The sequence below is a fragment of the Ovis canadensis genome, chromosome 2 (genome assembly GCF_042477335.2).
Source record: "Ovis canadensis isolate MfBH-ARS-UI-01 breed Bighorn chromosome 2, ARS-UI_OviCan_v2, whole genome shotgun sequence".
Classification (NCBI taxonomy): domain Eukaryota; kingdom Metazoa; phylum Chordata; class Mammalia; order Artiodactyla; family Bovidae; genus Ovis; species Ovis canadensis.
The window spans coordinates 240447805-240472717 of record NC_091246.1 but is presented as its reverse complement, the minus strand read 5'-3'; the positions used below and the strand labels follow the sequence as shown (position 1 = coordinate 240472717).

Below are 24913 nucleotides of genomic sequence, written 5' to 3'. Positions count from 1 at the left end.
ACCAGCGCGGGGGGTGGAGTGGGGTGGGATGGGTGGAAGGTGTGGGAGGGGAGGTCGGCATCTCTAAACCGCCACCTCGGGGTCTTCCCGGGTCTTCTTTCTCCCCATCCTTCCCTTCCGAGTGTCCCCAGTTGCAGGACCGGGGAGGAAGGTGGCTCTGCCTTAGAAGGGCGCTCTTCCTGCCCGGCCAGCCCGGGAGGGGGACAGGGTGGGTTGAGGACCTTGGGGAAGTCGGCACCCTGCGCGCCGCCCGCAAGGAGGTCGGGGGTGTCCGCCGCTGCCTGGCGCCCTGCGATAAACCCCTCGCCTGAGCACTGTGCACCCGCAGCTGTCGCCCAGGGCTAGGGGGAAGAGGGGGGACAATGCCACACCCCGTGCGTTTGGGGACAGTCGGGAGCCTGGGGCAGGGCGGTGGGAGGACCACGTGGGAGGGTTGAGTCCATATGTAACCCCACTTCCTGTTTCCCCCTCCCACGCCGCGAGGGTTAAGGGGCCTCTCCGCTTGTTCCACCTGTCATCACCCACCCCCCGCACCCCGCTTCTGTCCACTCCTAGGCGTGACCCCTCCCCCAGGTCCTTAGCCCCGCCAGGGTCAAGATCAAACTCCACACTAAAGGCTGTCTGGGTCCCTGAGCGGGAAGTGGCCAGGCCCCTTCCCAGACCTGGGCCTCTGGCATGCTCCCTCCTGATGCTTTTCTTTCCACTTAGCCCCTCTGTCTGGGGAGGTCTTTGACTCAATCGCAGAAGAATGCCAGGCACTATAACAAGCCGAGGGGCTGGATGTGTTTAATCAGAGAGGCCTTGAGTAAGGGGTGGGGGTGGGGCGGCCGTGTGGAACCGCTTGTGGGCCAGTGTGTTGTGATCTGTAGGCCTGCTGGCTGTGTGCACGCAACATGGTTGTGTGTGCACTGTGTGGAGAGGGAGACTGTGGAACTGTTGTGTCCACATGTGACTGATGACTGTGGGGTGCACGTCTGTGAGGGGGTATGTGGGTAGGTGACTGTGATCAGGGGGAGGGATTATGCGAGTGGTGATGGTGCTGGTTGTGGAGTGTCTGCGAGGCTGGCTGTTGTGACTGTGTTGTGGGGCATCTATACAGTTGTGTGTGTGGTTGTGTGCCTGAGAGAGACTGGGGACTGAAGTGTGTGGGTGTGGGAGGGGGTGCTCACAGCAGCTCTATGGCGTGTCTTCTGAGTGTGACTAGGGCCCCCGAGTATATGGTCATTAATCCATGTTTCTGAGTGTGCTGCCTGGTGTGGTATATTTATATCTCTGTCTAGTGCAAGGGGGTGGGGGATTAACACCCAGGGCAGCCAAATATACCCTTGTAAGGTATGCACAAGAAAAAGTCAGGTTTTGGAGGCTGCTGGTCATTTTCTGACTTACCTCAAAAATATTCCAGGGGAGGAGGTTGGCAAGGCCTCCGGGGCTGGTCGTTTGACAGCCGCTGCCAGTCCGAGGGGAGCTGAGGGAGCCCGGGGAAGGCCTGCCAGAAGCACTGTTTAGTGTGGCGCTAGGCAACAGGCAGAAAGGGTGGCGCACTGAGGACTGTCCCTTCCCCTCCAGCCCCCAGTGCAGGACCTGGCCCCAGGCAGCCCCCGGCACTGATTCCTTAGCCTGTCTCAACCTCCCCCTAAGCGCTTCTTCAGGCTGAAACACTGAATCCCCTGGGGTCCCAGAAACACCTCTAGCTCTTTGTTTTTGCTATTCCCTCTGCCTGGAATACCCTTCCAGCTCTTCACATTCACTAATCTTCAGGTCTCAGCTTATATATCATCGCCTCAGAAAGGCTTTATGCCCATCCCCTACATAAATGTCCATCCATGTACCGTGTGTCCCGTCACCCTGTTTATTATACTGCAGTCTTTAATAATATTGTTCATTTTCCATTCCTTCCTTTTCTGCTTCCCCCACTAGAATGGAAGGCAGGAAGAACACTTCTGTGTCCCCAGGGCCAGCACAGTACATGTAAAATCTCAAAAACTTATTGAATGAATAAAGGAAAGAAGGATAATCCTCCCTAGGCCAGTTCAGGCAACATTTGATGCCTGTTGTGTGCCAGGTCAGGGCCACTTGCCACCAAAGAGTCCCTTTGAACTCAAGGAAACAGATACACACATGTGCCCAGGCTGTGTACACCAAGGCAGAGGGAGGTGGGTGAGGCCACAGGACTCCATTCACTCAGCAAACATGGGCACTTGTCCTGGGCTGGGCCCTGTGTCAGAGCAAATGGCCTTCTTTGGCCCAGGGCCCTGCCTGCAAAGAGCTCACAGTGAAGAGGATGCTAGAACTGTACCCTGGGGAGACAAACCCCTACAGAGAATAATGCCAAATCACTGAGCTGAGTGATAGGCGAGGCACTGGGAACTGAGGAAGCCAGGGATGGGAGAGATTTACTCCAGGCCTGGGAACAGCCTCCTGGTTGAAGTAACTTGGGCCTTGGAGAAGAGAAGGGTGTGTTACGGTGTCAGGCTGCTTGGAGAGACAACCACAGCCCTCTGCCTCTCAGCCCCTCCGCAAAGCTGAGTTCACGAAGAGAGGAGAAACCTCCTGGCTGCCTACTCTTTGCCTGCCCTGAATTCTCTGTGCTTCTCTGCCCTGCCCTGTGTCCAGGGACTGACTCTCGCTGACCTTGGCCTCCTTGCCTTATGGTTTCAGGTGAAGTTTGGCTAGTAGGAGACATTGCCAGAGGATCAGAGGGAAGGAGGAGAGTGAGACCAGGATATTTATAATACTGTGATTTTTTTCGTTGTTCAATTGCTAAGTTGTGTCCAACACATTGCAACCCCATGGACTGCAGCCGTCCAGGTTTCCCTGTCCTCCTCTCTCTCCCGGAGTCTGCTCATGTCCTTTGAGTCAGTGATGATATGATTTTGGCAGGTACTATGTTCCTCCAGTAAAAGTCACAGCTCCTGTTGAGTGGCCAGCGACCGTGGATATGAGTCTGGCCAGGTTCGTTAACAAGGCTCCCTCCCTTACCTCTTCAGGCCCTGAGACTAGTGACTCTATTCCACTGTTGTGAGCCCCAGGGCGGTTCACTGTTTGTGCCCACACCTCTGTAAATAGCTCCTTCATTAAACCTTCTTCTTCTTTTTTTTTTTTTAGTTTTTTATTTTTTTAATTTTAAAATCTTTAATTCTTACATGCGTTCCCTAAACCTTCTTCTAAACAACAAAATTCTGTAAAGCAATTATCCTTCCAAAAAAACTAATTAAAAAAAAAAAACAAAACCTTCTTCTGGCAAATGCTTTGAACAGTCCTTTGCTTCCTGCTGAGACCACTAACGTAAGAACTAGACCTAGGAAAGATAAGTCCTTGGCAGAGAATTTGGGGAGATATTCCTTCTTTCTTAATTTTCTTGGCTGTGCCATATGGCATATGGGATCCTAGTTCCCTGATTGGTGACCAAACCCAAGCCAGGGAAGTTCTGAGGAGACCCTCTTTTTAAATCACAACTCAAAACTGGAATCAGAAGATGTGGTGAACTATTACAAAGCCACAGTAACCAAAACAGCATGGTACCGGCATAAAAACAGAGACATAGCTTAACAGAACAGTATAGAGAGCCTAGAAATAAACCTGCACATGGGCTTCCCTGGTGGCTCAGAGGGTAAAAGCGTCTGCCTGCAATGCAGGAGACCTGGGTTCGATCCCTGGGCCAGGAAGATCCCCTGGAGAAGGAAATGACAATCTACTCCAGTACTCTTGCCTGGAAAATCCCATGGACAGAGAAGCCTAGTAGACTATAGTCCATGGGATCGCAAAGAGTCGGACTTGACTGAGCGACTTCACTTTCACTAACGTATAACCACCCTTATGGCAGAAAGTGAAGAGGAACTAAAAAGCCTCTTGATGAAAGTGAAAGAGGAGAGTGAAAAAGTTGGCTTAAAGCTCCACATTCAGAAAATGAAGATCATGGCATCCGGTCCCATCACTTCATGGGAAATAGATGGGGAAACAGTGGAAATAGTGTCAGACTTTATTTTCGGGGGCTCCAAAATCACTGCAGATGGTGACTGCAGCCATGAAATAAAAAGACGCTTACTCCATGGAAGAAAAATTATGACCAACCTATACAAGCATATTGAAAAGCAGAGACATTACTTTGCCGACTGAGGTCCATCTAGTCAAGTCTATGGTTTTTCCAGTAGTCATGTATGGATGTGAGAGTTGGACTGTGAAGAAGGCTGAGCGCCAAAGAATTGATGCTTTTGAACTGTGGTGTTGGAGAAGACTCTTGAGTGTCCCTTGGACTGCAAGGAGATCCAACCAGTCCATTCTGAAGGAGATCAGCCCTGGGATTTCTTTGGAAGGAATGATGCTAAAGCTGAAACTCCAGTACTTTGGCCACCTCATGTGAAGAGTTGACTCACTGGAAAAGACTCTGATGCTGGGAGGGATTGGGGGCAGGAGGAGAAGGGGACGACAGAGGATGAGATGGCTGGATGGCATCATGGACTCGATGGACGTGAGTCTGAGTGAAGTCCGGGGGTTGGTGATGGACAGGGAGGCCTGGCGTGCTGTGATTCATGGGGTAGCAAAGAGTCGGACATGACTGAACGACTGAACTGAACTGAACGTATAACAGTGGAGGCAAGGGTATACAAGGGAAGAAAGAAAATCTCTTCAGTAAATAGGCAATAGGAAAAACTGAACAGTTAGACATGTAAAAGAATGAAGTTAGAGTATTATCTCACATCATATGCAAAAATAAACTCAAAATGGATTAAAGACCTAAATGTAAGACTGGAAGCCATAAAACTCCTTGACGAAAACATAGGCAGAACACTGACATAAATCATAGCAATATTATCGTCATTCTGTCTCCTAAAGCAAAGGAAATGAAGGCAGAAATAAACAAATGGAACCTAGTTAGACATAAAAGCTTTTGCAAAGGAAACTATCAACAAAACAAAAAGGCAATCAGCTGAATCAGAGGAAATATTTGCTAATGATATTATCAATAAGGAGTATAGAAATGTATAAATATATAAAATATATGAATAACTCATACAACTCAACATTAAAAAAAATTGAAAATGGACAGAAGACCTAAATAGACATTTTTCCAGGAAAGACCTACAGATGGCCAACAAGCATGTGAAAAAGATGCTAACCATCATTAATAACTGGAGAAATGCAAATTAAAACCGCAATGAACTATCACTTCACACCTGTCAGAACGACTACCATCAAAAAGACCACAAGTAGCTCTTTCCCATCTTGAAAGATGGCAGGTGAAAAGGCTGAGAAGCCAGATACGAAGGAGAAAAAACCTGAAACAAAGAAGGCTGATTCTGATGGCAAAGCTAAAAAGGTTAAGAAGTGCTGCTGAAATCCTGTCCTGGTCAGAGGAATTGGCAGATACTCCCAATCAGCTATGAATTCCAGAAAGGCCTTGTACAAAAGGAAGTATTCAGCAGCTAAATCCAAGCTGAAAAGAAAAAGCAGCTGAAGGTTCTTGCTACTGTCACAAAACCAGTTGGCGGTGACGAGAATGTGCGTGCGTGCTAAATTGCTTCAGGCCTGTCCGACTCTGCAACCCCATGCACTGGGGCCTGCCAGGCTCCTCTGTCCATAGGATTCTCCAGGCAAGTATACTGAAATGGGTTGCCATCCCCTTCTCTAGGGGATCTTCCTGCCCCAGGGATTGAACCTGGGTCTCTTGAATTGCAGGCAGATTCTTTATCATCTGAGACACCAGGGAAGCCCAAGAATGGTGTTTCCCTAGTGATTAAATTTCACAAAATGCCTAGGTATTATCCTACTGAAGATGGGCCTGGAAAGCTGTTGAGTCTTGGCAAAAACCCTTCAGTAACATATGAGAAAATTGCATGCTATCATCTCTCCTGGGCCCATTCTGAGCATCCTCACTGAGTGCCACAAAGGTGAGACGGTTGTTTCCCTGAAACAGGTGAGCAATGGCTTGCTACCTGTGACTCGGTCTTTCCCCTCAATCGAGTTCCTGGGTATAGAACAAAATTTGTCATTGCCACCTCCACTAAACTGGATATCAGTGGTGTGAAGGCCCCAGAACATCTCACTGATGTTTACTTCAAGAAGAAGGGGACTTCCCTGGCTACCCGGTCGTTAGAACTCCACATGTTCCCTGCAGGGGGCACTGGTTTGATCCGTGGTCAGGAAAGTAAGATCCTGCAAGCCCAGTGGCGTGGCCAAAAAAGAAAGAAAACTATGTAAGCCAGGCACCAGGAAGGTGAGATCTTCGATGGGGAGAGAAAGAAGTATAAAATCACAGAGCAGTGCCAGGGTGATCAGAAAGCTGTGGACTCACGGATTCTTCAAAGAATCAAAGCTGTTCCTCAGCTCCAGGGCCATTTCTATTCTGTGTTTGCTCTCACAAATAGAATTCATCCTTGCAAAATAGTGTTCTAAACTTCTTATGAAGAACCTAATTAAATAACTGGTCCATTAAAAAAAATCATAAGTAACAAATGTTGGTGAGGATGTAGAAAGAAGGGAACTCTCGGGAAATTCCCTTGGTGGTCCAGTGGTTAGGGCTCCATGCTCTCACTGCCAACAGCCCAGTTTTTATACCTGATCAGGGAACTAGGATCCCACAAGCCACCCAGTGTGGCCAAAACATAAATTAAAAAGAAGGGAATCCTCATACACTGTGAGTGGAAATGTAAATTGGTGCAGCCACTGAGGAAAACGGTGTGGAGGTGTCTTAAAACTCTAAAAATAGAACGGCCATCAGTTCAGTTCAGTCACTCAGTTGTGTCCGACTTTTGCAACCCCATGGACTGAAGCATGCCAGGCTTCCTTGTCCATCACCAACTTCCTGAGCTTACTCAAACTCATGTCAATTCACTCAGTGATGCCATCCAACTAGTTCATCCTCTATTGTCCCCTTCTCCTGCTGCCTTCAATCTTTCCCAGCATCAGGGTCTTTTCCAATGAGTCAGTTCTTCACATCAAGTGGCCAAACTATTGGAATTTCAGCTTGAGCATCAGTCCTTCCAATGAATATTCAGAACTGATTTCTTCTAGGATGGACTGGTTGGATCTCCCTGTTGTTCAAGGGACTCTCAAGAGTCCTCTCAAACACCATAGTTCAAAAGCATCAATTCTTTGGTGCTCAGCTTTCTTTATAGTCCAACAATCACATCCTTACATGACTACTGGAAAGGCCAAGGCTTTGACTAGATGGACCTTTGTTGGCAAAATAATGTCTCTGCTTTTTAATATGCTGTCTAGGATGGTCATAACTTTTCTTCCAAGGAGTGTCTTTAATTCCATGGCTGCAGCCGTCATCTGCAGTGATCTTGGAGCCCCCCAAAATAAAGTCTGTCACTGTTTCCATTGTTACCCCATCTATTTGCCATGAAGTGATGGGACCAGATGCCATGATCTTCGTTTTATGAATGCTCAGCTTTAAGCCAACTTTTAAACTCGCCTCTTTCATTTGCATCAAGAGGCTCTTTAGTTCTTCTTCACTTTCTCTTATAAGGTTGGTGTCATCTGCATATCTGAGGTTATTGATATTTCTCCTGGCAATCTTGATTCCAGCTTGTGTTTCTTCCAGTCCAGCGTTTCTAATGATGTACTCTGCATAGAAGTTAAACAAGCAGGGTGACAATATACAGCCTTGACGTACTCCTTTTCCTATTTAGAACCAGTCTGTTGTTCCATGTCCAGTTCTAACTGTTAATTCCTGACCTGCATATAGGTTTCTCAAGAGGCAGGTTAGGTGGTCTGGTATTGCCATCTCTCTCAGAATTTTCCACAGTTTATTGTGATCCACACAGTCAAAGGCTTTGGCATAGTCAAGAAAGCAGAAATAGATGTTTTTCTGGAACTCTCTTGCTTTTTCCATGATCCAGTGGATGTTGGCAATTTGATCTCTGGTTCCTCTGCCTTTTTTAAAACCGGCTTGAACATCAGGGAGTTCACGGTTTACATATTGCTGAAGCCTGGCTTGGAGAATCTTGAGCATTACTTTACTAGCACGTGAGATGAGTGCAATTGTGCGGTAGTTTGAGCATTCTTTGGCATTGCCTTTCTTTGGGATTGGAATGAAAACTGACCTTTTCCAGTCCTGTGGTCACTGCTGAGTTTTCCAAATTTGCTGGCATATTGAGTGCAGCACTTTCACAGCATCATCTTTTAGGATGTGAAATAGCTCAACTGGAGTTCCATCACCTCCACTAGCTTTGTTCGTAGTGATGCTTTCTAAGGCCCACTTGACTTCACATTCCAGGAATTCTGGCTCTAGGTGAGTGATCACACCATCGTGATTATCTGGGTCATGAAGATCTTTTCTGTACAGTTCTTCTCTGTATTCTTACTACCTCTTGTTAATATCTTCTGCTTCTGTTAGGTCCATATCATTTCTGTCCTTTATCGAGCCCCTCTTTGCATGAAATGTTCCCTTGGAATCTCTAATTTTCTTGAAGAGAATTCTAGCCTTTCCCATTCTATTCTTTTCCTCTATTTCTTTGCATTGGTCCCTGAAGAACGCTTTCTTATCTCTTCTTGCTATTCTTTGGAACTCTGCATTCAGATGCTTATATCTTTCCTTTTCTCCTTTGCTTTTCACCTCTCTTCTTTTCACAGCTATTTGTAAGGCCTCTCCAGGCAGCCATTTTGCTTTTTTGCATTTCTTTTCCATGGGGATGGTCTTGATCCCTGTCTCCTGTACAATGTCACGAACCTCAGTCCGTAGTTCATCAGGCACTCTATCTATCGGATCCAGGCCCTTAAATCTATTTCTCACTTCCACTGTATAATCATAAGGGATTTGATTTAGGTCATACCTCAATGGTCTAGCGGTTTTCCCTACTTTCTTCAATTTCAGTCTGAATTTGGCAATAGGAGTTCATGATCTGAGCCACAGTCAGCTCCTGGTCTTGTTTGTGCTGACTGTATAGAGCTTCCCCATCTTTGGCTGCAGAGAATATAATCAATCTGACTTCAGTGTTAACCATCTGGTGATGTCCATGTGTAGAGTCTTCTCTTGTGTTGTTGGAAGAAGGTGTTTGCTATGACCAGTGCATTTTCTTGGCAAAACTCTATTAGTCTTTGCCCTGCTTCATTCCGCATTCCAAGGCCAAATTTGCCTGTAACTCCAGGTGTTTCTTGACTTCCTACCTTTGCATTCCAGTCCCCTATAATGAAAAGGACATCTTTTGTGGGTGTTAGTTCTAAAAGGTCTTGTAGGTCTTCATAGAACTGTTCAACTTCAGCTTCTTCAGCATTACTGGTTGGGGCATAGACTTGGATAACTGTGATATTGAATGGTTTGCCTTGGATTTGATAAGAGATCATTCTGTCATTTTTGAGATTGCATCCAAGTACTGCATTTCAGACTCTCTTGTTGACCATGATGGCTACTCCATTTCTTCTGAGGGATTCCTGCCCACAGTAGTAGATATAATGGTCATCTGAGTTAAATTCACCCATTCCGATCCATTGTAGTTCACTGATTCCTAGAATGTCGACGTTCACTCTTGCCATCTCTTGTTTGACCACTTCCAGTTTGCCATGATTCATGGACCTGACATTCCAGGTTCCTATGTGGTCCACTGGAGAATGGAATGGCAAGCCACTTCAGTATTCTTGCCTTGAGAACTCCACGAACAGTATGAAAAGGCAAAATGATAGGATACCAAAAGAGGAATTCCCTAGATCATTAGGTGCCCAATATGCTACTGGAGATCAGTGGAGAAATAACTCCAGAAAGAATGAAGGGATGGAGCCAAAGCAAAAACAGTACCCAGTTGTGGATGTGACTGGTGATAGAAGCAAGGTCTGATGCTGTAAAGAGCAATATTGCATAGGAACCTGGAATGTCAGGTCCATGAATCAAGGCAAACTGGAAGTGGTCAAACAAGAGATGGCAAGGGTGAACGTCGACATTCTAGGAATCAGCGAACTAAAAAGGACTGGAATGGATGAACTTAACTCAGATGACCATTATATCTACTACTACGGGCAGGAATCCCTCAGAAGAAATGGAGTAGCCATCATGGTCAACAAAAGAGTCCGAAATGCAGTACTTGGATGCAATCTCAAAAACGACAGAATGATCTCTGTTCGTCTTCAAGGCAAACCATTCAATATCACAGTTATCCAAGTCTATGCCCCAACCAGTAATGCTGAAGAAGCTGAAGTTGAATGGTTTTATGAAGATCTACAAAACCTTTTAGAACTAACACCCAAAAGAGATGTCCTTTTCATTATAGGGGACTGGAATGCAAAGGTAGGAAGTCAAGAAACACCAGGAATAACAGGCAAATTTGGCCTTGGAATGCGGAATGAAGCAGGGCAAAGACTAATAGAGTTTTGCCAAGAAAATGCACTGGTCATAGCAAACACCTTCTTCCAACAACACAAGAGAAGACTCTACACATGGACATCACCAGATGGTTAACACCGAAATCAGATTGATTATATTCTCTGCAGCCAAAGATGGGGAAGCTCTATACAGTCAGCACAAACAAGACCAGGAGCTGACTGTGGCTCAGATCATGAACTCCTTATTACCAAATTCAGACTGAAATTGAAGAAAGTAGGGAAAACCACTAGACCATTGAGGTATGACCTAAATCAAATCCCTTATGATTATACAGTGGAAGTGAGAAATAGATTTAAGGGACTAGATCTGATAGATAGAGTGCCTGATGAACTATGGACTGAGGTTCGTGACATTGTACAGGAGACAGGGATCAAGACCATCCCCATGGAAAAGAAATGCAAAAAAGCAAAATGGGTGTCTGGAGAGGCCTTACAAATAGCTGTGAAAAGAAGAGAAGCAAAAAGCAAAGGAGAAAAGGAAAGATATAAGCATCTGAATGCAGAGTTCCAAAGAATAGCAAGGAGAGATAAGAAAGCTTTCCTCAGCGATCAATGCAAAGAAATAGAGAAAAGAACAGAATGGGAAGGCTAGAGATCTCTTCAAGAAAATCAGAGATACCAAGGGAACATTTCATGCAAAGATGGTCTTGATAAAGGACAGAAATGATATGGACCTAACAGAAGAAGAAGATATTAAGAAGAAGTGGCAAGAATACACAGAAGAACTGTACAAAAAAGACCTTCATGACCCAGATAATCATGATGATGTGATCACTAATCTAGAGCCACACATCTTGGAATGTGAAGTCACGTGGGCCTTAGAAAGCATCAGTAAGAACAAAGCTAGTGGAGGTGATGGAATTCCAGTTGAGCTGTTTCAAATCCTAAAAGATGATGCTGTGAAAGTGCTGCACTCAATATGCCAGCAAATTTGGAAAACTCAGCAGTGGCCACAGGACTGGAAAAGGTTGGTTTTCATCCCAGTCCCAAAGAAAGGCAATGCCAAAGAATGTTCAAACTACCGCACAATTGCACTCATCTCACATGCTAGTAAAGTAATGCTCAAAATTCTCCAAGCCAGGCTTCAGCAATACATGAACCGTGAACTTCCTGATGTTCAAGCTGGTTTTAGAAAAGGCAGAGGAACCAGAGATCAAATTGCCAACATCCACTGGATCATGGAAAAAGCAAGAGAGTTCCAGAAAAACATCTATTTCTGCTTTCTTGACTATGCCAAAGCCTTTGACTGTGTGGATCACAATAAACTGTGGAAAATTCTGAAAGAGATGGGAATACCAGACCATCTGACCTGCCTCTTGAGAAACCTGTATGCAGGTCAGGAAGCAACATTTAGAACTGGACATGGAACAACAGACTGGTTCCAAATAGGAAAAGGAGTACGTCAAGGCTGTATATTGTCACCCTGCTTATTTAACTTCTATGCAGAGTACATCATGAGAAACGCTGGACTGGAAGAAACACAAGCTGGAATCAAGATTGCCAGGAGAAATATCAATAACCTCAGATATGCAGATGACACCACCCTTATGGCAGAAAGTAAAGAGGAGCTAAAAAGCCTCTTGATGAAAGTGAAAGAGGAGAGTGAAAAAGTTGGCTTAAAGCTGAACATTCACAAAACTAAGATCATGGCATCTGGTCCCATCATTTCATGGGAAATAGATGAGGAAATAGTGGAAACAGTGTCAGACTTTATTTTGGGGGGCTCCAAAATCACTGCAGATGGTGACTGCAGCCATGAAATTCAAAGACGCTTACTCTTTGGAAGAAAAGTTATGACCAACCTAGATAGTATATTCAAAAGCAGAGACATTACTTTGCTGACTAAGGTCCGTCTAGTCAAGGCTATGGTTTTTCCTGTGGTCATGTGTGGATGTGAGAGTTGGACTGTGAAGAAGGCTGAGCGCCGAAGAATTGATGCTTTTGAACTGTGTTGTTGGAGAAGACTCTTGAGAGTCCCTTGGACTGCAAGGAGATCCAACCAGTCCATTCTGAAGGAGATCAGCCCTGGAATTTCTTTGGAAGGAATGATCCTAAAGCTGAAACTCCAGTACTTTGGCCACCTCATGCGAAGAGTTGACTCATTGGAAAAGACTCTGATGCTGGGAGAGATTGGGGGCAGTAGAAGAGGGGGACGACTGAGGATGAGATGGCTGGATGGCATCACGGACTCGATGGATGTGGGTCTGAGTGAACTCCGGGAGATGGTGATGGACAGGGAGGCCTGGCGTGCTGCAATTCATGGGGTCGCAAAGAGTAGGACAAGACTGAGCGACTGAACTTAACTGAACTGAACTGATGTAATATTGCTCTTTACATCATTGGACCTTGCTGCTATCAGCAGTCACATCCACAACTGGGTATTGTTTTTGCTTTGGCTCCATCCCTTCATTCTTTCTGGAGTTATTTCTCCACTGATGTCCAGTAGCATATTGGGCACCTAATGACCTGGGGAGTTCCTCTTTCAGTATCCTATCATTTTGCCTTTTCATACTGTTCATGGGGTTCTCAAGGCAAGAATACTGAAGTGGCTTGCCATTTCCTTCTCCAGTGGACGATATTCTGTCAGACCTCACTACCATGACCCACCCGTCTTGAGTGGCATGGCTTAGTTCCATTGAGTTAGACAAGGCTGTGGTCCTAGTGTGATTAGATTGACTAGTTTTCTGTGAGTATGGTTTCAGTGTGTCTGCCCTCTGATGCCCTCTTGAAACACCTACTGTCTTACTTGGGTTTCTCTTACCTTGGATGTCGGGTATCTCTTCACGGCTGCTCCAGCAAAGCACAGCCGCTGCTCCTTACCTTGGACAAGGGGTTTAGGAATCGATAGTTTAGGAATCAGGAAACTAAAATGGACTGGAATGGGTGAATTTAACTTAGATGACCATTATATCTACTACTGTGGCAAGAATCCCTTAGAAGAAATGGAGTAGCCATCATAGTTAACAAGAGAGCCCAATATGCAGTACTTGGATGCAATCTCAAAAACAACAGAATGATCTCTGTTTGTTTCCAATGCAAACCATTCAATAGCACAGTAATCCAAGTCTATGCCACAGCCAGTAATGCTGAAGAAGTTGAAGTTGAATGATTCTATGAAGATCTACAAGACCTTCTAGAACTAACATCCAAAAAAGATGTCCTTTTCATTATAGGGGACTGGAATGCAAAAGTAGGAAGTCAAGAAATACCTGGAGTAATCGGCAAATTTGGCATACAGAATGAAGCAGGGCAAAGGCTAATAGAGTTTTGCCAAGAGAAAGCACTGGTCATAGCAAACACCCTCTTCCAACAACACAAGAGATGACTCTACACAAGGACATCAGCAGATGGTCCATACCTAAATCAGATTGATTATATTCTTTGCAGCCAAAGATGGGGAAGCTCTATACAGTCAACAAAAACAAGACCCGGAGCTGACTGTGGCTCAGATCATGAACTCCTTATTGCCAAATTCAGACTTAAATTGAAGAACGTAGGGAAAACCACTAGACCATTGAGGTATGACCTAAATCAAATCCCTTATGATTATACAGTAGAAGGGACAAATAGATTCAAGGGATTAGATCTGAAAGACAGAGTGCCTGAAGAACTATGGGCAGAGGTTCATGACATTTTACAGGAGGCAGGATGATTGTACAGGATTGTACAGGATGATCAAGACCATCCCCAAGAAAAAGAAATGCAAAAAGGCAAAATGGTTGTCTCAGGAGGCCTTACATTTAAAATAGCTGAGAAAAGAAGAGAAGCAAAAGACAAAGGAGAAAAGGAAAGATATACCCATGTGAATGCAGAGTTCCAAAGAATAGCAAGGAGAGATAAGAAAGCCTTCCTCAGTGATCAATGCAAAGAAATAGAGGAAAACAACAGAATGGGAAAGACTAGAGATCTCTTCAAGAAAATTAGAGATAACAAGGGAACATTTCATGCAAAGATGGGCACTATAAAGGACAGAATGTGGAACTTCCCTGGTGGCTCAGACGGTAAAGCATCTACCTGCAATGAGGGAGACCTGGGTTCAATCCCTGGGTCAGGAAGATCCCCTGGAGAAGGAAATGGCAACCCACTCCAGTACTCTTGCCTGGAAAATCCCATGGATGGAGGAGCCTGGTAGGCTACAGTCCATGGGGTCGCAAAAAGTCAGATATGACTGAGTGGCTTCATTTTTTTTCACTAACAGAAGGAGAAGATATTAAGAAGAGGTGGCAAGAATACACAGAAGAACTGTACAAAAAAGATCTTCACGACCCAGATAATCATGATGGTGTGATCACCTAGAGCCAGACATCCTGGAATGTGAATCAAGTGGGCCTTAGGAAGCATCACTACAAATAAAGCTAGTGGAGGAGATGGAATTCCAGTTGACCTATTTCAAATCCTGAAAGATGATGCTGTGAAAGTGCTGCACTCGATATGCCAGCAACTTTGGAAAACTCATCAGTGGTCACAGGACTGGAAAAGGTCAGTTTTCATTCTAAGCCCAAAGAATTACCATATGATGCAACAATTCCACTCATAGTTGTTATATATCCAAAACATATATACACACACACACAAACACACACACACACACACACACAAAACTGAAAGCACGAATTCAAAAAGATACATGCACCCCAATGTTCGTAGCAGCATTATTTATGATTGCCAAGATATGGAAGTAATTTAAGTGTCCATCACCAGGTGAATGGATGAAGACGTGGTAAATAAATACAATGGAGCTTCCCTGCTGGCTCAGACGGTAAAGAATCTGCCTGCAGTGTGGGAGACCTGGGTTTGATCCCTGGGTTGGAAAGATCCCCTGGAGAACTCCTCATTGGAGTAGCATGGCTACCCACTCCAGTATTCTTGCCTGGAGAATTCCATGGACAAAGGAGCCTGGTTGGCTACAGTCCATGGGATTGCAAAGAGTCAGACACGCCTGAGTGACTAACACACACACACACACATACAATGGGATACTACTCATCCATAAAAAAGAATTAAATTCTGTCATTTGCAACAACATGGATGGACTTGGAGGGTATTACGGTAAGTGAAGTAATTAGATAGACATATGGTGGTGGTGGTGGTGATTCAGTCACCAAGTCGTGTCTGACTCTTGCAAACACATGGACTATAGCCCGCTAGGCTCCTCTGTCCATGGGATTTCCCAGACAAGAACACTGGAGTGGGTTGCCACTTCCTTCTCCAGCGGATCTTCCCCACTCAGGAATCGAATCCACGTTTCGTTTCCTGCGTTGCAGGTGGATTTTTCACCACTGAGCCACCAGGGAAGCCTGAAGACATACGACGTATATGATACTATGTGTGGAATCTAAAAATTAAAGCACACTAGTGAGTCTAACCTGGAGGAGGACGTGGCAACCTCCTCCAGTGTTCTTACCTGGAGAATCCCCATGTAGCCTGGCGAGCTACAGTCCATGGGGTCACAAAGAGTGGGACACGACCGAGCAACTAAGCATAGCACACAGCAGTGACTATAACAAAATGGAAACAGACTCACAGGGGTAGAGAACAGAATAATGCCAGTGGGAAGGAGGAATGGGGGTGAGGCGAGAGAGGGGTAGGGGATTCAGAGATACAAACTGCTATGCATAAAATAAATGAGCTACGAGGATATATTGTACAACACAGGGAATATAGCCAATATATTAGAATAACGATAAAAGAAGTATAAGCTTTAAAACTGAATCGATAGGTTGTACACTAGAAACTTACATGATATGGTACATCAACTATTTCTCAATTCTAAAAAGATTAAAAAAGACAAACCATTTTCTACTCAAAAAAAAAAAAAATGCTGTGAACTGATTAGAATCCCATCCTAGGTGAACAGTGACCTCCTGGCCACCACTCTGAGCAAAGTCCCAACCCAAAATGTTCATCTTAACTCACCTGACTGGGCTTAGAAGAATGGGTCAGGGAGAGGCCAAAAGTGGGGGGCGGGGTGACTGGCAGAGGGATGAGATGGGAAGAGAGGCTCCAGGGAGAGGCAGTAGGGAGGGGCGTGTTGGCACCAGTCTCCACCCCCAGAAGGCAAGCCTGAACCTCAATTCCCTGTCAGTGAAACAGGCAACCAAGCAGATGGTAAAGCGTCTGTCTACAACGCGGGAGACCTGGGTTTGATCCCTGGGTTGGGAAGATTCCCTGGAGAAGGAAAGGGCAACCCACTCCAGTACTCTTGCCTAGAACATCCCAAGGACGGAGGAGCCTAGTGCAGGCTACTGTCCATGGGGTCGCAAAGAGTCAGACACGACTGAGCGACTTCACACACACCCTCTTTGCAGGACTGTGAAAAGTATACATGAGGCTCGGCACAGGAGTGACTGGAAGTGAATTCGCTTCTTGGAAGCACAGAGTAGTACATTTCCCATTATTACTGGTGCTGAGTTTCGACATGCCAAGAGCTCCAGCAAGCCAACTAGACCAGGGAGGAGGATGGTTAGAGATGCCCTACTAGGTCCCTCCAGCCCACTGTTTCAAGGGAGCCAGGTACAAATCCAAGCTTCGGAGGCAGCAGACCCGAGTCTAAAACCTGTTGTTGTAGTTCAGTCACTCAGCTGTGTCTGACTCTTGCGACTCTTGGACTGCAGCACGCCAGGCTTCCCCGTCCATCACCAACTCCTGGAGCTTGCTCAAATTCATGTCCATTGAGTCAGTGATGCCATTGAACCATCTCATCCTCTGTCATCCCCTTCTCCTCCTGCCTTCAATCTTTCCCATCATCAGGGTCTTTCCCAATGAGTCAGTTCTTCACATCAGGTGGCCAAAGTACTGGAGCTTGAGCTTTAGCATCAGTCCTTCCAATGAATATCCAGGACTGATTTCCTTTAGGATGAACTGGTTTGATCTCCTTGCAGTACAAGGGACTCTCAAGAGTCTTCTCCAACGCCACAATACAAAAGCATCAATTTTTTGGTGTTTAGCTTTCTTTATAGTTCAACTTTCACATCCATACATGACTACTGGAAAAACCACAGCTTTGACTAGATGGACCTTTGTCAGCAAAGTGATATCTCTGCTTTTTAATATGCAGTCTTGGTTTGTCGCAGCTTTTCTTCCAAGGAGCAAGCATCTTTCAATCTCATGGCTGCAGTCATTGTCCACAGTGATTTTGGAGCCCAAGAAAATAAAGTCTGTCACTGTTTCCATTTTTTCCGCATCTATTTGCCATGAAGTGATGGGACCAGATGCTGTGATCTTAGTTTTTTGAATGTTGAATTCTAAGCCAGTTGTTACACTCTCCTCTTTCACCTTCATCAAGAGGCTCTTCAGTTCCTCTCAGTCTTCTGCCATTAGGGTGGTGTCATCTGTGTATCTGAGGTTATTGATATTTCTCCCGGCAATCTTGATTCCAGCTTGTGCTTCATCCAGCCTGGCATTTTGCATGATGTACTCTGCACAGAAGTTAAATAAGGAGGGTGACGGTATACAGCCTTGATGTGCTCCTTTCCCAATTTGGAACCAGTTCCATGTCTGTGTTATGCCCAGTGTCCGAGTCCCCAAAACTGAGAGAATAAGACGTCCACAGCAATGCAAAAGCATAAAGGGGTTTATTGCTAGCTCGAGTTAGGGCCCAAGTTTCATCCAGCACAGTGGAATCTTGACGAGGGCCCCGAGCTCTAAATCACAGCTGCTTATATATAGGCGGTCTTTTGTCTTAGCAATAGTGTAGTTGGCGTGTGGTGATTGACTCAACCTTGGGTCATCGTGGTGATTGATTTAACCTTGGCGTCATCAGGGAGGACCTTGGTGTCATTGGGAACCTTGGTGGGGCTTCCCAGAATAATGACTCATGCTTACAAGAACCTGAGGCCTAGGCCTAGTGTGGCCTGTCAAGCCTGTCATGGCTCAGGTCAGGTCCAACAGTCTGGTTCTAACTGTTGCTTGTTGGTCTACATACAGTCTCTCATGAAACAGGTAAGGTAGTCTGGTATTTCCATCTCTAAGAATATTCCACAGTTTGTTGTGATCCACACAAGGCTTTAGCACAGTCAATGAAGCAGAAGTAGATGTTTTTCTGGAGTTCCCTTGCTTTTTCAGGCATCCCTGGTGACCCAGACAGTAAGGAATCTGCCTGCAATGCAGAAGACGCCGGTTCAATCATTGGGTTGGGAAGATCCCCTGGAGATGGACATGATTACCCACTCTAGTATTCTTGCCTGGATAATTCCATTGACAAAGGAGCCTGATGGGCTATAGTCCATGGGATCGCAAAGAGTTGAAGACGACTGAGTGGCTAACATGCATTTGCTTTTTCTATCATCTAGCAGATACTGGCAATTTGACCTCTGGTTCCTCTGCCTTTTCTAAACGCGGCTTGTACTGGGAGTTCTCAGTCCACGTACTGTTGAAGCCTAGTTGGGAGAATTTCACGTTGAAGGTCAGGAAGGGCTGTGGTGAGGAGATACCCCTCATCCAAGGTAAGGAGCAGCGCCTGCGTTTTGCTGGAGCAGCCGTGAAGAGATAACCCACACCCTAGGTAAGAGAAACCCAAGTAAGAGGGTAGGTGTTGCAAGAGGGCATCAGAGGGCAGACACACTGAAACCATACTCGCAGAAAACTAGTCAGTCTAATAACACTAGGACCACAGCCTTGTCTAACTCAATGGAACTAAGCCATGCCCGTGGGGCCACCCAAGACGGGCTGGTCATGGTGGAGAGGTCTGACAGAATGTGGTTCACTGGAGAAGGGAATGGCAAACCACTTTAGTATTCTTGCCTTGAGAACCCCATGAACAGTATGAAAAGGCAAAATGATAGGATACTGAAAGAGGAACTCCCCAGGTCATTAGGTGCTCAATATGCTACTGGAGATCAGTGGAGAATGAAGGGATGGAGCCAAAGCAAAAACAGTACTCAGCTGTGGATGTGACTGGTGATAGAAGCAAGGTCTGATGCTGTAAAGAGCAATATTGCATAGGAACCTGGAATGTCAGGTCCATGAATCAAGGCAAACTGGAAGTGGTCAAACAGGAGATGGCAAGAGTGAACATCGACATTCTAGGAATCAGTGAACTAAAATGGATCGGAATGGGTGAATTTAACTCAGATGACCATTATATCTACTACTGCGGGCAGGAATCCCTCAGAAGAAATGGAGTAGCCATCATGGTCAACAAGAGAGTCCGAAATGCAGTACTTGGATGCAATCTCAAAAACAACAGAATGATCTCTGTTTGTTTCCAATGCAAACCATTCAATAGCACAGTTATCCAAGTCTATGCCCCAACCAGTAATGCTGAAGAAGCTGAAGTTGAATGGTTCTATGAAGACCTACAAAACCTTTTAGAACTAACACCCACAAAAGATGTCCTTTTCATTATAGGGGACTGGAATGCAAAAGTAGGAAGTCAAGAAATACCTGGAGTAACAGACAAATTTGCCCTTGGAATGCGGAATGAAGCAGGGCAAAGACTAATAGAGTTTTGCCAAGAAAATGCACTGGTCATAGCAAACACCCTCTTCCAACAACACAAGAGAAGACTCTACACATGGACATCACCAGATGGTCAACACCGAAATCAGACTGATTATATTCTCTCCGGCAAAAGATGGAGAAGCTCTATACAGTCAACAAAAACAAGACCAGGAGCTGACTGTGGCTCAGATCATGAACTCCTTATTGCCAAATTCAGACTGAAATTGAAGAAAGTAGGGAAAACCACTAGACCATTCAGGTATGACCTAAATCAAATCCCTTATGATTATACAGTGGAAGTGAGAAATAGATTTAAGGGACTAGATCTGATAGATTGCCTGATGAACTATGGACTGAGGTTCGTGACATTGTACAGGAGACAGGGATCAAGACCATCCCCATGGAAAAGAAATGCAAAAAAGCAAAATGGGTGTCTGGAGAGGCCTTACAAATAGCTGTGAAAAGAAGAGAAGCGAAAAGCAAAGGAGAAAAGGAAAGATATAAGCATCTGAATGCAGAGTTCCAAAGAATAGCAAGAAGAGATAAGAAAGCATTCTTCAGCGACCAATGCAAAGAAATAGAGGAAAAGAACAGAATGGGAAAGACTAGAGATCTTTTCAAGAAAATTAGAGATACCCAAGGGAACATGTCATGCAAAGATGGGCTTGATAAAGGACAGAAATAGTATGGACCTAACAGAAGCAGAAGATATTAAGAAGAGGTGGCAACACAGCAGAACTGTACAAAAGAGATTTTCAATACCGGGATAATCACAATGGTGTGATCACTCATCTAGAGCCACACATCTTGGAATGTGAAGTCAAGTGGGCCTTAGAAAGCATCACTACGAACAAAGCTAGTGGAGGTGATGGAATTCCAGTTGAGCTATTTCAGATCCTGAAAGATGATGCCGTGAAAGTGCTGCACTCAATATGCCAGCAAATTTGGAAAACTCAGCAGTGGCCACAGGACTGGAAAATGTCAGTTTTCATTCCAATCCCAAAGAAAGGCAAGGCCAAAGAATGTTCAAACTACCGTACAATTACACTCATCTCACACACTAGTAAAGTAATGCTCAAAATTCTCCAAGCCAGGCTTCAGCAATATGTGAACTGTGAACTCCCTGATGTTCAAGCTGGTTTTAGAAAAGGCAGAGGAACCAGAGATCAAATTGTCAACACCTGCTGGATCATGGAAAAAGCAAGAGAGTTCCAGAAAAACATCTATTTCTGCTTTCTTGACTATGCCAAAGCCTTTGACTGTGTGGATCACAATAAACTGTGGAAAATTCTGAAAGAGATGGGAATACCAGACCATCTGACCTGCCTCTTGAGAAACCTGTATGCAGGTCAGGAAGCAACATTTAGAACTGGACATGGAACAACAGACTGGTTCCAAATAGGAAAAGGAGTACGTCAAGGCTGTATATTGTCACCCTGCTTATTTAACTTCGATGCAGAGTACATCATGAGAAACGCTGGACTGGAAGAAGCACAAGCTGGAATCAAGATTGCCAGGAGAAATATCAATAACCTCATATATGCAGATGACACCACCCTTATGGCAGAAAGTGAAGAGGATCTAAAAAGCCTCTTGATGAAAGTGAAAGAGGAGAGTGAAAAAGCTGGCTTAAAGCTCAATATTCAGAAAATGAAGATCATGGCATCCGGTCCCATCACTTCATGGGAAAGAGATGGGGAAACAGTGGAAACAGTGTCAGACTTTATTTTTGGGGGCTCCAAAATCACTGCAGATGGTGACTGCAGCCATGAAATTAAAAGACGCTTACTCCTTGGAAGAAGTTATGACCAACCTAGATAGCATATTCAAAAGCAGAGACATGACTTTGCCGACTAAGGTCCATCTAGTCAAGGCTATGGTTTTTCCTGTGATCATGTATGGATGTGAGAGTTGGACTGTGAAGAAGGCTGAGCGCCGAAGAATTGATGCTTTTGAACTGTGTTGTTGGAGAAGACTCTTGAGAGTCCCTTGGACTGCAAGGAGAACCAACCAGTCCATTCTGACTGAGATCAGCCCTGGGATTTCTTTGGAAGGAATGATGCTAAAGCTGAAACTCCAGTACTTTGGCCACCTCATGCGAAGAATTGACTCATTGGAAAAGACTCTGATGCTGGGAGGGATTGGGGGCAGGAGGAGAAGGGGACGACAGAGGATGAGATGGATGGATGGCATCACGGACTCAGTGGACGTGAGTCTGAGTGAACTCCGGGAGTTAGTGATGGACAGGGAGGCCTGGCATGCTGTGATTCACGGGGTCGCAAAGAGTTGGACATGACTGAGCGACTGAACTGAACTGAACTGAACTTGCTAGCGTGTGAGATGAGTGCAATTGTGCGGTAGTTTGAGCATTTTGGCATTGCCTTTCTTTGGGATTGGAATGAAAACTGACATTTTCCAGTCCTGTGGCCACTGCTGAGTTTTCCCAATTTGCTGGCATATTGACTGCAGCACTTTCACAGCATCATCTTTTAGGATATGAAATAGCTCAACTGGAATTCCATCTCCTCCACTAGCTTTGTTTGTAATGATGCTTCCTAAGGCTTATTTGACTTCGCATTCCAGGATGTCTGGCTCTAGGTGAGTGATCACACCATTGTGGTTATCCAGGTTATTAAGAGCTTTTTTGTACAGATCTTCTGTGTATTCCTGGCACCTCTTTTAATATCTTCTGCTTCTGTTAGGTCCATACCGTTTTTGTCCTTTATTGTGCCCATTCTTGCATTAAATGGTCCTTTGATACCTCTGATTTTCTTGAAGAGATCTCTAGTCTTTCCCATTCTATTGTTTTCCTCTATTTCTTTGCACTGATCACTGAGGAAGGCTTTCTTCTCTCTCCTTGCTATTCTTTGGAACACTGCATTCAGCTGGACATATCTTTCTTTTTCTCCTTTGCCTTTCACTTTTCTTCTTTCCTCTACTATTTGTAAGCCTTCCTCAGACAACCATTTTGTATTTTGCATTTCTTTTTCTTGAAGATGGTTTTGATCATCGTCTTCTGTACAATGTTATTAACTTCTGTCCATAGTTCTTCAGGCACTCTGTCTATCAGATCTAATCCTTTGAATCTATTTGTCGCTTCCATTGTATAATCATAAGGGATTTGAATTAGGTCATATCTGAATAGCCTAGTGGTTTTCCCTACTTTCAATTTAAGTCTGAATTTTGCATTAAGGAGTTCATTTTATGAGCCACAGTCAACTCCTGGTCTTGTTATTGCTGACTGTATAGAACTTCTCCATCTTTGGCTGCAAAGAATATAATCAATCTGATTTTGGTGTTGACCATCTGGTGATATCCATGCGTAGAGTCATCTCTTGTGTTGTTGGAAGAGGGTGTTTGCTATGACCAGTGTATTCTCTTAGCACAACTCTATTAGCCTTTGCCCCGCTTCATTTTGTACTCCAAGGCCAAACTTGCCTGTTACTCCAGATATCTCTTGACTTCCTACTTTTGCATTCCAGTCCTCTATGATGAAAAGGACATCTTTTTTTGTGTGTCAGTTCCAGAAGATCTTGCAGGTCTTCATAGAACTGTTCAGCTTCCTCAGCATTAATGGTTGGACATAGATTACTGTGATATTGAATGGTTTGCCTTGGAAATAAACCAAGATCATTCTGTCATTTTGAAATTGCACCCAAGTACTGCATTTCAGACTCTTTTGTTGACTGTGATGGCTATTCCGTTTCTTCTAAGGGATTCTTGCCAATGGTAGTGGGTAGAATGGTTGTCTGAATTGAATTCACCTATTCCCTTCCATTTTAGTTCGCTGATTCCTAAAATGTTGATGTTCATTCTTGCCATCTCCTTTTTGACCACCTCCAATTTGCCTTGATTCATGAACCTAACATTCCAGGTTCCTATGCAATATTACTCTTTACAGCATCGGACTTAACTTCCATCGCCAGTCACATCCACAACTGGATGTGGATTCTGTCCTTTATTATGCTTAAAACCTGCCTATGAGTTTACTCATTGGGTTACCTTAGGAAAATTGTTCTCAACTCACAGAGATTATTTTCTTCTTCTCTGTAAAATCAGATGTTATTTTTGATCTCATGAGTTTGCTGTGAGGATGAACTGAGAATACAAAAAGCAAGCATTTAGTCAAGTACCTGACAATGTAAGTGTTCAAGAAATAGTGACAATTATTAAAAAAAATTTTTCTCCCTCTTACTCTCCCTGAAACTGCAGCCAAGGACTGACTGACTGCAGTGTGTCCACTCCTTCATTCACTCTTTTAATACTTCATTCATTCATTTCAACATTTATTAATCAGACAATGTGCTACAGCCTAGGAACACAAGACTAGGAAATCATTAAGACAAGAAAAATCCACGTATTTCTCCCTTACTGTATCCCTAGCTGATAGGCTTTGAATAAATAACGGCCATATGAACAAATAGTATTAGTTATTTTCTTGAGCACATGTTACATGCCAGGTGCTAAGGTTTGGTTTTGGTTTTTTTGGCCAGTTCCATGATGTTTGAGGGAATCTCAGTTCCCACACCAGGGACTGAACCCAGGGCCTCTGCAGTAAAAGCCTGTAGTCCTAACCGCTGGACTGCAGGGAATTCCTAAGCTAAGCATTTTGTCTGCATTATTGCAATGTGTCCTCAGAAGAGTCCTAGAGCATAAGACCTGTAAAAATCTCATTTGCTGATGTTTACGTAAAACTGAGGCTCAGAGCGGTTAAGCAGCTTAGTTGACCAAAGTCACAAAGGCAGGAAATGGAGACCCTCTAATCAGTATCACTTTAGTTTAGTCTCTCAGTCGTGTCTGACTCTTTGTGACGCCATGGACTGCAGCACACCAGGCTTCCCTGTCCATCACCAACTCCCAGAGCTTGCTCAAACTCATCTCCATCGAGTTGGTGATGCCATCCAACTATCTCATCCTCTGTCCTCCTCCTCTCCTCCTGCCTTCAATTTTTCCCAGCATCAGGGTTTTTTCCAAAGAGTCAGTTCTTCGCTTCAGGTGGCCAAAGTATAGGAGCTTCAGCTTCCGCATCAGTCCTTCCAATGAATATTCAGGACTGCTTTCCTTTAGGATTGACTGGTTTGATCTCCTTGCAGTCCAAGGGACTCTAAAGAGTCTTCTCCTAATGACTAAATTATTTTTTTTAAAATTATCATTG

At 44.7% G+C, this 24913-nt stretch overlaps 1 pseudogene; it reads left to right on the top strand.

Moving 5' to 3' along the window:
- The first annotated feature begins 5230 nt into the window (after positions 1-5230).
- LOC138434746 (large ribosomal subunit protein eL6-like) lies at positions 5231-6393 on the top strand (annotated as a pseudogene).
- The last annotated feature ends 18520 nt before the right edge of the window (positions 6394-24913 follow it).